Here is a 15,302-nt window from a genome sequence, read left to right on the forward strand (position 1 = left end):
CCTCTTCTTCTTCTTCTCCTTCTCCTTCTTCTTCTTCTTCTTCTTCTCCAGCCCACACATAAAGCCCCGCTTTAACCAAGCCGTATGAACGTGCCTTATTGGGCTCTAGGAGTAACGTGAATGCCAGGGTCCTGGCAGGCTGATTCTTACATAACCGTCCCATGTGAAACGAGATATCCAAGTTGGCAGCTCCTGCCAGCTTGGGGTCGTCTACGGGGGTCGTCTAAAGGTCAAAGGTCAATGGTGGTCACCGCCGGGCCACGCTGACGGCTCAAACTGCGAGCAGTATTGCTTTCGCAATAAAACAGCAATTGCCGGACGTGACTAATTACCGATAATTACTTTATTGTGATTAATTATCTAACTTTACGTCACAACGTCAAGCCATATCGCTGAAAAGGTTTCGATGAGTAGCATCCAAAAATCAAACGCTTAACACCCCAAAAGCCATGTAAAACTGAGCTAACTGCGTTCAAGCATGGTTAAGCCGCTGCCAATTTTTACTCATTTATCTCCACTGTATTTCCCTTGAAAAATTATTTCTCCTTTTTCTTTCTCTTCAATTATTTATCTTGTTCTTCAAAAGCAAAAGAACGTGTGCTCCAGCTGACAGCAGCATGGCGGGGCGGAGCAAGGGGTGGTCTTGTTTCATCATAGCAAAGATGGTGATGCAGTAGCCGAGCTTCCATTGCTTATCGATGCCTCGCCACTGATGGACAACCTATATAGATCACAATTATGCAGGTTTAACCTTCCACAAAGCAGCGCAAATAGTGTGACGTCAGCTGTGGAGATAGCTCTTCGCGCTGAGTGATCATATCTTTGTGGAAGGCTTCACGAACGCGCTCCAAGTGCGACGTCCGAGCGCTCCTTCTCTGACCTTGTAGGTCGCTGCTCAGGCCGCGAGCCGTCGCAGTATTTTGAGATATCCTCTATCAAACTTGTAATACTGTGTCTCTCTCTGGAACTAATGAGTGTATGAGGATATTCGCTGTTATGTCGTATTGCAGTTGAGGCTCGGCGAAGGACCCTGAGGATAATGGAGGCTTCCACCACATCAATCCGCGCCTGCACTGTGGGCCTCGGTTTTGAACGTATTGGCTGCACTTGTCTGCGAACTTGTCACAGCTTGCTAGACAAGTAGGTGCTCTAGTATAAGACAGAGGCCAATCAAAATGGTCGACACAGTGAGCACTATCGCAGCATTGACAGGGCTGGCACGTCTTTCGCGTCTCGCAGATAGCAAGCACAAAAGACAAAAAGCAACCGTAAATTGTCGCTTATTAATCTCTCCAAGTTAAAATCGCGCGCAGATGAAAAGAATAATTTAGGTGATCAAGGGCTGATGCTTTTAAATCTCCTTTCGTAATGTCCTTGCCCACGAACTCGGAAGAAGTTGTTACCTGATAATTGGTTCGTCTTCTTCAAAGCTGTCGTACACGGTGACTTTTCGTAGTTCGTCCAGATCCAGTTTCGGACATCCGCAGACGAGCATTTCCACTTCTTCCGGGCGAAGCATCTGCCGTTGAAAGCAACGCAACCACGAATCGTTAGCTCTGAGATAATATATTTCTCTCTTTCGTTGTGCTACTTACAATAAGCGCATTCGAAGCGCAAACGCTTTGGAATCCCAGATAGAAGGCTTTAAATGGCTGAGCGATGGCCTTGTTGAGGACCAAGTCCACGTACAGGTCTACGTATTCTGCGCAAGAAGAGGCAAATCGTACTGTCGCTTACACACCAATAATTTTGCTGCGCTCGAAGGTGCGTTTGTCTACCAGTTCATTCATATGTACGTTAGCTGATTCCCTTTTCTGTCTTCAAATCTATAAGCAGTTTATCATAAAACAAGTTATGACATGGTTGTTTACGTCTAGTGGTATTTTTTGATACTTATTTCACTTAATGCAGACAGCTGGGCCAGTTGGTAGCTTTTAGCACAATGAGATGAGGTACTAGCGTGGCGACACAAAGACCAGAACGAGCAGACCGAGGACGGTCAAACATTCGTCGGCCAGTCCTCAATCCTGACATCATTGCGCTCTTACCATGTCTCAGTGCTGTGCTAAATGCTTAACGTTTAACATAAAATTGAAAGCGCCTCACGTTTCCTTCATTTCAAGCAGTAATTCTATTGCATTGGCGTTCATTGCAAGCAGGACCTTCAGTGTGAAAGAAATGTGCAGCTGGTCGCATAACTGTCAAAAGACCGCCGAAAAGAAGTGAGAAAACCAGGAAATGCGACAAAGGTGACAGTGCACTTCAAAAATATTTACTGGAAAAAGCAGTTGAAAGCAGTTGAAAGCATTTGAAAGCATTTGAAAGCAGTTGAAAGCAGTTGAAAGCAGTTGAAAGGTATAAAAGGAGCGGCGCCTCGCGTGTCACTCGGCTTTTGCCACCGGTGGAGATCAAATTCGAAGTAAAGGTATCAGCTTCCGATACCGCCGAATTCCCAACAGTGATTAGCTGCCCTTATAGATTCTCTCTCTCTCTCTCTCTCTCTCAATAATTTTGGGGACGATGGATTGCTCACATGCTCTATTTTCGCTTGTAACTGGAATGCCCTTACCACCGTACTTGAGTGTGTGAGTTTTTACTTACGGAAGTACAGAAGAAGGTAGAAATGTACCCGTCGAATGTATTCTTGCTTTAGAAAAAGAGGCCATTGGTTGATGTCGATGAAACCTACACTCTTCCTGTAGCCACTGCGAAGAAGGCCCGGCAAGCTCCTAGGCTGATCTGTTTTGTCCTCTTTAGTGCACGCTCACGTTTGATCTTTTATTTGCGTTCTTTTTTTCTTTTTTTTTTGCTTCACTGACCAGAAATTTTCGAGACTTGGAACATTGTTCAGGCATATGGCACACTCTCTCCGAAGGCACAGATAAACTATACAACACCTCGATTTAATGGCATGACGCATGACTTTATAACTAGTTGCTTATAACTATGCGCGCCTTTTGGTCCAAAGTCTTCAAGCCACTTTGCTTGCTTTTTTACGGTATAGTTTACTTCGGTTCATAAGCTTTAATGATGACCCACAGCACCCCTGGCTACGACTGATTGGTTTAGTTTGTTTATGAGATTTAAAGTCGCAATTCCACTCAAAGACGCCGTAGTGAAAATCTCCAGAAATGTCGACCACCTGGTGTGCACTGAGATCGCACAGTACACGAGTACCTTTCTTTTCGCTTCCATCGAAAAGCGGCCACCGCGATCGGGATTCGATCCCGCATACTTGCTTACAGCAGTCGAGCGCCTTAACCACTGCGCCACCATGACGGGGTGCGGCTCTGGCTATGAGGGACGCCGTATCAGTGGAGAGCTTCAGGTAAATTCGACCAGCTGGAGTTCTTTAACGTGAACTGATATCGTACAGTACACAACTGTCCAACATTTCGCCCAAAAAACACGTGTTGTAGGATCAAAAAACAGCGCGGCTACTTGGGACAGAGAGGAGAATAACGGACAAGCGCTTGTCCGTTTGTCCAAAGTAGCCGCGCTGTTTTTTGATCTTGCAATGCACCAACTAGCTCAGATTTCCGTTCTTCTGTGTTGTAGGACTGCCCTGGTTATCAAAATAAAATAGCTTCCAAGCCATTTCACCACATTCATATGCTTGGACTACACCGAGCAACGACGCACGGGCGCGACTCAAGCTGCTATCCCTCTGGGAGTTTGCACGTGAGGCAGGTATAGACATCCAAATGTGACCTCCCTGTCCCTGCCGCGTATTTCCAAACCATATCCCGTAGGCGCACTGGAGCAGAAGACGCTCTCAGCTAATTAAACGGCGATTGTTGCTGAGAGGTCTCTCTGAACGCAACCTAAAGGTAACATACTCACTGTAAACGGCGATTATTGCTGAAAGATGTCTCTGAACGCAACCTAAAGGTAACATACACTCACTAAAGGCAGGAAATAATTACGGGGAAGGTAATTGCTTAGTGTAACCGTTGCCATACCGATTGTTGCTGAAAGGTATCTGTGAACGCAACCTAAAGGTAACATACACTCACTGAAGGCAGGAAATAATTAAGGTGAAGGCAATCACAAAAAAAATATTAAAAAGAAATGCAACACGGGAGTCGAACGGATGTTTCAGTGGCATCAGTGCAGAGATGGGTGGTATTAATGCATTGCGCCACAAAACAACGGGAACAGTGGCCTTTAAATTCGTTCTTATTCGTTTAGATAATATTTCTACTATTTGTCGCCAGGTGGCGCTGCTCAGAGGAATCACGAACTATACCGAAAGTGGAAAATGCAGATCAAGAAGGAAGATTTCTTTGATAACTCAAGAGGCAGTGCCCTACTTTTTGAAGCTAGATCAGGGTGCCTTAGAACACGCAGCTACAAAAAGAAATTTAACAATGGAGATGACGCATGTGCTGTATGTGGAAACTCCAGTGAAACAATTGACCATATTATACTCGAATGTAATGGTATCCATCCGGAAGTTGATGCAGGCGCAATCACTGTTCCTGAAGCTCTAGGGTTTAGAGATAACAGTGGCCGGGTGAATAAACCGGCGGTGGAAACTAGCAAAAAACGACTGGAAGATTGGTGGCTTAAAAGCAGAGAAGTGACATACTGTTAGTAATGTAGGAACAAAAATTTAATAAATAGAATGACGGTTTAGTTAACCATTCCAAATCAATAATTAAGATATAGTAAGAAAAATGAGCATGTTATCTACTGCTACCACCCCGTTTCAAAGGGGACGCTCCTATATTCCATCCATCCATCCATCCATCCACGCGCCAGAGCGTCGTCTGCTCGAGTGCTCCTACAGGATATGGTTTGCTAATTCGCGTCCCTGCCCCCTTCTCCACTGAATAGGACTTCGAGTCAGCTCCATTTAATTAGCATTACTCTCTCACATTCTGCCTCTATAGAAAGGCGGCTGGCGCGGACATGGTTAAACCCGGCTTTTCCGGTTCAGTAGTTAGGTGACCTAATCACTGAGCATTCGGGACGGGTAAAGGGTATAGACGGCACTTAAGAAACTTCTTCAGAGCGAAACGGTATAAGCGGGATGAGTTCAAGTGTTTTTCTGCCTCTCTTGAGATGCGTAACTTCGAGTTGACGCCAGAGCCAAAATACACGGGTCAAAAAGCAACCCTTTGGCCTTCGCTTGAGAGAAAAAATTATTGGGGCTGCCTGTTTGAAGTAGCCCCATTTGTTGTATGCTGTTTTCGAGATACAATACCGTTACCCGAGAAAAATACACTTTGCATCGAACTTCATCTAGAACGACATCGACTGAGCTTGTAGCCGATTTAGACTAAAACGTATGGCTAATGGGAAAACTGACTGGCCATAGGGTTTTCTTGGCAGGAAATACTGGAGTGGGTTGCCATTACCTTCCCCAGTGAACGACTGAACTGAACTGAATGGGAAAACTGCAACCCTCAAGTAAAGGGCCAGAGTAGGGGTTTTCTCTCGACACGGCAAGCAGTTCACCGTTTAGCAGCTAGCGAATTATCTCCACAAAACGAACGCTGCTTCTGGAAACGATGCACAGAAACGCAAAAAGCCTAGTATTTATACTACTTCAGGTTAACACGGGTTAATACTATATCACGAGTCAAGAAAAATGCGATAGACAATAAAATGAATTATCGTCTTAGCCTGGCGCAAAACAAAAAGCCCCTCATTACAAAACCACTCTCAAAACTTTTATCACGAAACACGAGAAACAACAAGTGCAAAATTTGTGAAATTGGTATTATGCGCTCCACCTTCTACACAATCGAACGCTGTTCTAAGAGTTTTTGGATACAATACAAATTACTAATAACATGCCAGCGGGGTACTTTTAAACATTCAAAAGCTGCCTGTCCTATAGGAGGTTGCCAGGAAGAGTTCCTTCAAGCACATAACCGTGCAGAAGATGTCGCTTGTCCAATTCAAGACCAATGTCAGTAGCTACCAACGACGTCGAAAAAATATGGCGCTCTATATAGTTTTCAGAGGTAAAAGCTGTTGATAAATATTGGCTTTACTGATGACACGCATCCTGCCGGCACCCTTACTGTACTGAGATGTCTCAGTGGCAGTCAGCAACTGTGGCAACTGTGACTGTCGGATGAAGACTGTAGCACCTAAAGTTTCTTTTCTCTTCCAATGACGTAATCGAGAGCATGTTGATATAAGCACACTCGGTACGTCAGATATTGATTATGCACAAATTAGTCAACAATTTATCACCAAGTTCCTCATCGTATTCCTTCAAGAAGACATTTCTTGACATTGTAGAAATGGAGTTAAGTTATCAAAGGATAGCCATTCAGTGGAGCATTCAACTGCTGGTCGCAAAGCTCTTCTTGGTCTCCTTTGAGACTGCCGCGGCTAGATGGCGGGAGCGCATGCGGTGCATCAACAGTATCACCCTTGTTCGAGAAGGCTGGAAGCCCGCCATCATGTACTCCCTCTTCATTGATGTCACCACGGCCAGGTGGCGAAAGCGCACGCGGTGCATCAACAGCATGGCCTGTCTTAAACACGACTGTAAGCTCGCCATCATATACCTTTTCGTTGACGCCACTGCGGTCAGATGGCAGAAGCGCACGCGGTGCATCAACAGGACACCCTTGCTGAAGAAGGCTGGAATCTCGGCGGCATGTACTTCCTCTTTTCTTTGGCGACACTGCGGCCAGAGGGCACAAGCGCACGCGGTGCATCAACAACACGGCCTGTCTTGGAGACGACTGGTAGCTCGCCGCCATGTACTCCCTCTTCATTGATGCCACCGCGGCTAGGTGGCATAAGCGCACGCGGTGCATCAACAACACGGCCTGTGTTGGAGACGACTGGAAGCTCATCATATACGTGTTCATTGACGCCACCGCGGTAAGATGGCAGGAGAGCACGCGATGCATCAATAGGGTGACCCTTGCTGAAGAAGGCTAAAAGCTCGGCGGCATGTGCTTCCTCTTCATTGACGACACTGCGGCCAGATGGCAGGAGAGCACGCGGTGCAACAACAAGGTGACCCTTGCTGAAGAAGGCTGGAAGCTCCGCCCCATGCACTCCCTCTTTATGGACGCCTCCGCGGCCAGGTGGCGGAAGCGCACGCGGTGCATCAACAGGGCGACCCTTGCTGAAGAAGGCGGTAAGCTCGGCGGCATATACTTCCTCTTCATGGACGCCACCGCGGCCAGGTGGTAGAAGCGCACGCGGTGCATCAACAACATGGCCTGTCTTGCAGACGACTGGAAGCTCGCCGCCATGTACTCCCTCTTCATTGATGCCACCGCGGCTAGGTGGCATAAGCGCACGCGGTGCATCAACAACACGGCCTGTCTTGAAGACGACTGGAAGCTCGCCATCATACACCTTTTCATTGACGCCACCGCGGTCAGATAGCAGAAACGCATGCGGTGCATGAACAGGACGACCCTTGCTGAAGAAGGCTGGAAGCTCGGCGGCATGTACTTCCTCTTCATTGACGCCACCGCGGTCAGATGGCAGAAGAGCACGCGGTGCAACAACAAGGCGACACTTGCTGAAGAAGGCTGAAAGCTCCGCCCCATTCACTCCCTCTTTATGGACGCCACCGCGGCCATGTGGCCGGAGCGCACGCGGTGCATCAACAGGGCGACCCTTGCTGAAGAAGGCTAGAAGCTCCGCGCTATGCACTCCCTCTTCATGGACGCCACCGCGGCCAGGTGGCAGAAGCGCAGGCAGTGCATAAAGAGGGCGACCCTTGCTGTACATGACTGGAAGCTCCACGCCATGAACTCCCTCTTCGTGGACACCACCGCGGACAGATGAAAGAAGCGCAAGCGGTGCATCAACAGGGAGACCCTTGCTGAAGAAGGCTTTAAGCTTGGCGACATGAAGTTCGTCTTCATTGACGCCACCGCGGTCAGATGGCAGAAGCGCACACAGTGTATCAACAGGGCGACCCTTCCTGAAGAAGGCCAAAAGCTCCCCGCCATGTACTCCCTCTTCATTGAAGCCACCGTCACCGCGGCCAGGTGGCAGCAGCGTACGCGGTGCATGAAGATGGCGACCCTTGCCGAAGGCTGGAAAGTCGGCCTTATCTACGTCCTCTTGATTGACGCCACCACGGGCACAAGGTAGAAGCGCTCGCGGTGCATCGACAGGGCGACCGTTGCTGGAGAAGGCCGGAAGCTCGCCGCCTCGTACTCCCTCTTCATTGACGCCACCGAGGCCACATGGCGGCTGGCATATGTTGGGTGCTGCAAGGGCGCAATCATTAGCAATATCAGGATTGAGTGCCTGGGTCTGGACAGACTCCCGAACACGCTTCAGCTCACCCAAAAAAAGAGAAACTCCTGCTTCCGTTGTTTTGAGGAAGAGTGCCTCGATGTAGGCGGCCAGCTCAAGGAAATGGTTCCAAGGCGAACGTGCTTTCATCTCAGAATTTTGCGACCAGTGCTGCGCCACCGAAATACGGAAGGGAACAGCAGCTTCCTATAGAGAAGAGACGCTCCCTTTGCAGCGGCTGGACTTCGAACTCGTTTGCTGCATTTGGTTCCAGATGGAAGAACTATTCCGCCATACCTGCAGTCGAAGTCCTTTCCGGCGATCACCTGCGTTCAGTTTCCGTGGAAGGAGGTAGAGAAGCGTGACTTCACTGACCTGGAACGAGAATTGAGTATGGAGTGAGGACTTCGTTCAGTGTCGAATGGCTGAAGATGAGACGCAAGCCTTGCATGAGCCCTAAATAATATTTACCGGGCGCTTCTTCTTGGCTACGTGGCAGACGCCGAGCTCAGTTCGTGAGCGAACGTGTCGCGCGGTATCACGAGAGTGCGAGCTTTCCTCATTTTTTTCTTCGTCGCCTTGCTATCGGCGGGGCGTGGCTTTTTTTTTTCTCCTTTCTGCGCCGGAAACCATTTTATGTCCTGGTTTATAAAAAGAGTGCTATTGTACTGGGTATGCTAAAAACTTCATAGAGAACGAACCATTGACACCGCAGCGGATGGCTCAGTCGCTAGGGTGACTGCTAATCCCGAAGGCGTGGGTTTGATCCTATAACCGAAGCGGCTGCGATTCGAGGGGGGGCAAATCGCAAGACGCCGTATGCTGCGAGATGCCAGTGCTTGTCAAACAACCCCCAGGGTGATCAAAATTATCCGAGTCCTCAATTACGGTGCCTTTTTTTTTTTTTTTACAGCCAATGTCACTTCAGTATTTTAACTCAAAATGCTATACAAGCCAACGGACCACTTGATAATTAGTGCCTGATTTCTTAGCGACTAGCGAGCGCGTTTGCTGCTATCGCTGCCGTAGAGTTGCACAGTACTTTAAAGGCGCAAGTCAGCCCAGTAAAGTGTTGATTTCAGAGCTACAACGGCTGTCTGTTCTTTTGTGCCCACGGCAGTGCCACCATCACGTGACCGTATGAAGCAGTCTTTTAGCCACATGCCCTTCTATATGCATCGCCCTGGATTCCCCTGCGCATCGGGAACAAACCATGCCACTTTATCCTCACGTTGTGCATAAATAGTCAGATGTTTTCAGACTGCTCGATTTAAATCGCAAGCGGGAAAACCTTGATGAGGTAACTACATTCATGGCTCTATGTGGTATAAAACCACTACCTTCACCATTCACCTGCACTGTGAACGAGGGGTCCGCATAGACAGATTCCGAAACACTCTACCTTTATTCTACCCTTGGCATCTTTCCGTTAAATGCCATCGCTATTATACCCAAATATATGCTATTCACAATTGGGTTTTTGCCGGTCATGTCTCTGCCATCCTCTATTGCAAGACCTAGAGAAGTGTTCGACGGGAGACTAAAACTTCGATTTGTCGTTTTAATTTACTAGCTTTCGTTTGCTCGCCTGAACAATTCAGAAAGGCTGCCGTGAGCTCTAAGCATATACATTCAGTACAAGCGCAGACTTATAACGGAAAGAACAGAGTTAGAACTTATAACGGAATTGGGGTGTGCTAGACACTACAGAAGGGGAGAACGCTGGCAGATAATTTTGTCGCGTATGGACAAAGTTGCAGGCGCAACTTCAAGCCCCAAAATTGCTCACAGCCTACTCCTTGCCCCTCTTTTTTAATTAAAAAAGAACTTGAGCTTACAAAAAAGCAAAGCAATGAGACCGGCCGCACCAACCATACCGGCATCACTCCTGCAGGTCATCTATCGTGAACTTGCACATCCCGACGTATGAATTCTCAATGTTGTGCGGGACGACGGGAGGGTTGAGCAGTTTCTTGTAGCACACCGTGGGAAAGTGGAGGTCCAGAATGATTGAGTTATAGACGGCGAGCTCCATTAGGTGCTAAATGTAAGGAATAAAAGTTCGCTCTACGTAGTCCGCTACAGTTCGCGAGAGCTTGTTGCTAGTGATGAGGTAGGCCTGTACCAGGCAGCACACAAGTAACCAAGGTTCATAGTGCTTAAAGGATATTGACAAGGCAGGCAAGAAAGACGAGACGAGCACTACAATCGAGATGAACAATCAAGCGATACTCGGTACCGATCATGTTTCTCAACAACGCATCCCACTTTGCGCACAGTAAAGGATATAACGCCTATGAGGTTGTACTCTAGTAGGTTCCCGAGCTGCGTAGTGCTGAAACTGGAGCACCTCGCTTTGTTGTTGTATACTAACACGGCTGCAAATATCAATGAAACGACGAGTAGTAAATGAACAGCATGAATTAATCGCGTAAATTTCGTGCTAACGTATCGCCAGATATATCACCCACCGTAGTCAGGGCTGAATATCTGCGTGATAAGCAGAAGAAACCAGCCCTTTGTGAGCATTCCCATGTCCAGCCCTGGTTCGCCCACGAAAGTAACTTTGAGTTTTTTTAATCAGATCCCACTGTTTCCGGGCAAATCTGAGGCAGCGATAAGATGGGTGTTGTTCCTAGTTATTCTCTGGCCTCATAAAATTCTTTGTGAACGGTGCTCAGTCGAAAGCACAAAAAGAAGGTAACATAGTTGCTTGCTCACCTCGTTGAGGGAGTCCGACACGAGATGAGACCTTCGAACGTTCAGGTTGAGAAAGAACAAATCAATATCCGGCGCCTGGTTAACTGCGCGGTTCAGCAGGCTCCTCTGCGGAGGATATATTTCAATTCAGAATTTGAAATATTGCAAAAATAACAAGAAAAACATGGGGGTAAAGCATGGCTTGAACCTTGTGATAGAGCGAAAGCTGTGAGTGTTGCAGCGATATCCTCTGTAACAACGCCTTTTCAGTCCGCTGCTTTTCTTTTCAGATTTTTTCTTTAAGTTACGTTGTGTGGAAAGGAAGGCCAATTACACTTTTAGATGGGCACCACGGTTATGGTGGACACTTACACAAAAACAGGTCAAGGTCATGTTTTCATATTTTTTTTTCTTGTAAATTGTACATTGTTGTATAAGGAAGGAAAGGAGCAGTATCTGCCAGACTTGGAGGAAGGGAGGAAGGTGGAAGTGGTAGCGTAAAGTGTGAAAGAGTTCCCGTAGTGAAGGGCTGCGAAGTAATTTCGGCTACCAGGGGGCCTTTAACGTGCGCGGACATCGCACCAACAGAGGACTGTCTCTCCAATTCAGCTAGGTTTTGGAGAAAGAAAGGCGGAGTATACTTTTGGATGGACACCACGGAATCGTGGACACCCAGATTTATTAGGTCAAGGTCACCGAAGGTCAAATTTAGTGCCACTCTACAACCGCCTCTACCTAGCGTAGTGAACATTTCGCTTCAAAACTTCCATGCTTTCTGTCCTCTTCTAAAGTGAAGTGAAGGTGATAGTTTTACCTCCTGCCCCCCTGCTCTGCCTCCTCTCCCTCCTTCGATTCTAAGGACCACCGGCCTAACGTCCGCCCTGACCAGATTTGATTCAAGAAATATGCGGAAAAAGTCCCCTGTGGGCTTTCTCCACGTCGCAACATGATAGAGAAGAGAAGCGTGCCTATCAGGAAGCGTGCCTATAATCGTGCAGAATCTCGTTCATTTTAGCGTGCGGGAACAGTTAGCGAGAGGAACGTGAAAAGAACACCGCGTGCCTAGACTAAAGCAGGCCTAGCCGGGTTTAACATAATTTAGTGCATCTGTCTCTGCGAGGGAGTACACGATGTTCCAGATCTATTAGTGTGCTTTCCCTTGCGTTTAATATCATCTGTTGTTCCGAAACTCGCTGTAAGATGGATTTCTTGGCTACAATGCTCAGTATAAAAGGGCACCGGCAGTACAGAAACCTGCCGGAAAGTATAAACCTGTTAGGCGGAATTGTAACACCATGCGAAAATTTGAGCCCAAAATATTTATACGCTTTTGGACATCGTTAGCACTAGCCACCAGACATGGGCATCCTTACGAGGGTGAACCCTCATGAGGGCGTCCTCACCCTCACCTCGTGAGGATCTGACTCGGTGAGGTGAGGGCGAGGGAGGATCGGCGCTGAAAAATTCATGAGGACGAGGGTGAGGGAGGGCAGAGGCGGTGAGGGGAGGGTGAGGGAGGGAAAGATACAGAGTTTGAGGGGCGAGGGCAAATGTTCCACGAAAGGCGTAGTTTCTGCAGTAAGAAAAAACACGCGGCAACCCGAAAGGCATGAGGGACAACACACTTTCTCCTCCACTGGGCATGTTTTGTATAGAAAACAGATGTAATGGAACGGGGCACAGGTGCTGCAGCTATAGAAGATGCCGGAACGAAAGCCACAAAATTGCCCCGGCGCTCGTGGTGAAGAAAAGTCTAAAAACGACCCTAGGAAGCTCCAGGAAGTCACCGAGAACGATGTCGCCTTTTCCAGCCTCACAGAACACGACAGTACCGGCAAAATACACAGGACCCCCGTTTCTAACTGCTAAAGTTTCTTTGCCATTTAGGAAAAAACACGCCCAGAAAAAAAAAAAGCGCGTCTAAAGTAGAGGGGACGCGCAGAGAAACGTTGAACACAAAAGACCGAGGTGGGGTGATCTTATCTGCTGGGACCCAGCCACATGTTTTTTTTTTTTTTCTCGTCCAGATAGCTTGCATGAGTAGCCGACGCATGCGAAATGTTTCTTGACAGTGTTACTTGACTGTTTGGTTAGCAAGGTTTTACATAAAATTTAATAAGTTGTGTAAATTACAATTCGCAACAAAACCAACGGAAATAAACAAACAGCATTGAATTTGTGCTGATAATAGCTGCAATAAAATAAACCGCAGTTCAATATCCGTTGCAATCTTTGTCATGTGTTTGCAGGAAGAAGAAAAATTTTATTTATTTTATCGATTTTCTCCTTGTTGTGAATTATCAAAATTGCCAAATCGTTCATTAATATGTGTGGCTCGTAATTACAGCGCATTGTTTTTTCCGCAATTTCAATAGCATTAAGTTTTATTTTTTCTATTTTCTTAAGACAGTTTTCTTGAGATGGGTGTTAACATAGCATCGATTTGAAAGTAATAACTACAGCGTGTGAGCATTGAGCACAATTTCGCGAAAGAGTTGTTTCATTTCCAGTATCCAAAGTCTATAGAGTGTTCTCATTTCGTGCTAACCTGTTGAAGTCCTGCACCGGAGAAGGTTCTTTAATATTCTTTGATTTTAGCATCTGTTCTGTATTCAGAATAAGTTTAATGCATCGGAATGCCCGACGATCGTAAGGCTGAATGCTGTCATAGACTCACACATGACGGGGATATGACAATACTGTACCAGGTTTAATTCTTTGCCGAATGCGCTTTCGGGTTGGGTGCGCAAGGGTGCTTGCAGTTCTTAGATACATGTGTTGCTGTTTGCAAAATCAAACCATGCTTGAGGTATCAGCCTCGCTATAAAAAAAAGAAGGTATTTTAAACCAGCAGTTAGCTCATTCAAAGGTTCCTAAGAAGAGCATTGCTAAAAACTACCTGTATGCCGCTCTTGACAAATCCTGCCTACGGGGATAGGCACATATAAGCGTGGATGTCTGGCTGCAAACACTGCCCAGTGTAAGATTTGCCTCTGAGGTGGTCACCTTTGTTTTAGAGGACCTTGCCAGGGATGCTAGGGATGTAAAGCAGCACCGCTGCGCTGAAGAAGCGCAAGGTACAAGATCCGTTGTCATTCCATATAACTATCAAATTTCCCACCGCTTAAAAAACATGGCTCAGAAAGATGACGTATTGGTAGTCATCACTGTACACGAAAAACAGGCTAGCTTGTGCAATATAGTGCAAGGAAAGCACAAGCAGCTAAGGATGCAGTATCAAACACTTAGGCAGGTTCGTGCCGAGGGAGAGTGCCGTCATTTACCATATACCAATCTCCCGTGTCAGAAGCTACACAGAACAAATTGGATGTTGCAGAAACGTCGCACTTCAGAGCTCCACGCAGGATTAGACGCACTGGCGGGGTGGTGGGGAACTGGCCGTCTATGTCGTCAGTGTCGTGGTTCTGTTCCAAAAACGTGCACCTCCATTCTGCGAAACGACAATCTTGAAGAAGTTCGCGTTCGAAACAAGCAGAAAAGTATACGAAGCATACTATACATTAAGATGGAATTCACCACTTGTGTTAGCAATTGAAGCCTCCGTCGCCTTATCCGATAACTTAAAGAGTCGCACGTACGGCAACGTGCCAGTGTTCTTATTTTGCCATTACTTAATTTGCCAAGATCAGCTTCACTCTAGAGGTGGACCACGTTTATGTCGGCTTTCAGCACCTTCTTATCCAAAACATGATTCACTGTGCTTGGTACGTCACGATATAAAGCGAAAAAGTGATGTAGGCTCAATGCTGCAGAATAGGGCAACCGCTGAACTGGAATTTTTAACTGACGTAAAGCAGGGTTTTAGATTTCAGGAAAGCTACAAAACATCAATTCACATTTGGTTATAGAGGTCCGCACTGAGTGCTTTTGACCTATGCGATGAGAGGGTGACGTCGAATTCCAGCCCTCCAGGACGCTTAGACTTCGAGTAAGACCCACTGCCTCAAAGCCAAAGCTTCGGACTTTATGAGAACGTTTTAATAAGTGTCCCTACATTTTCTTAACAAAAAGATGACCAGCTGAGATACATGCCGCTAAGGCTAAAGTCGCACCAGAGAGCACCTGTCTCGCATACTGTTAAAACGTCTACCAGGTCAGAAGAAGAGGAAGACTTTAGGGAAGAAGGCTTCGAGGGTTTGCGTGATACCTGCTCTCGAACGCTCAACACTACCTCTCATCTTCAGCGCCCCACATTCACTCTAAGACTGACTCAATATTAATAAACCAGACAGCTGAGATAAAAGTAAGCCCAATTCCGCGTAGTCGTGGTATGTCCTAGGATCTCCATCTGGCAGGCTGAAACTATGGCAGCCCTGATTTTTGTGCACCTGATTGTGCTTAGCCAT

The 15,302-nt window shown here is 47.0% G+C and overlaps 1 pseudogene; it reads right to left on the reverse strand.

Annotated features, from left to right (window-relative positions):
• The window catches only part of LOC146205967 (putative E3 ubiquitin-protein ligase HECTD2), a 198,739-nt pseudogene that overhangs the window by 46,259 nt on the left and 137,178 nt on the right, over positions 1–15,302 (reverse strand).

This window comes from Amblyomma maculatum, chromosome 1 (assembly GCF_055883805.1).
Source record: "Amblyomma maculatum isolate TAMU_Amacu chromosome 1, ASM5588380v1, whole genome shotgun sequence".
Lineage (NCBI taxonomy): Eukaryota > Metazoa > Arthropoda > Arachnida > Ixodida > Ixodidae > Amblyomma > Amblyomma maculatum.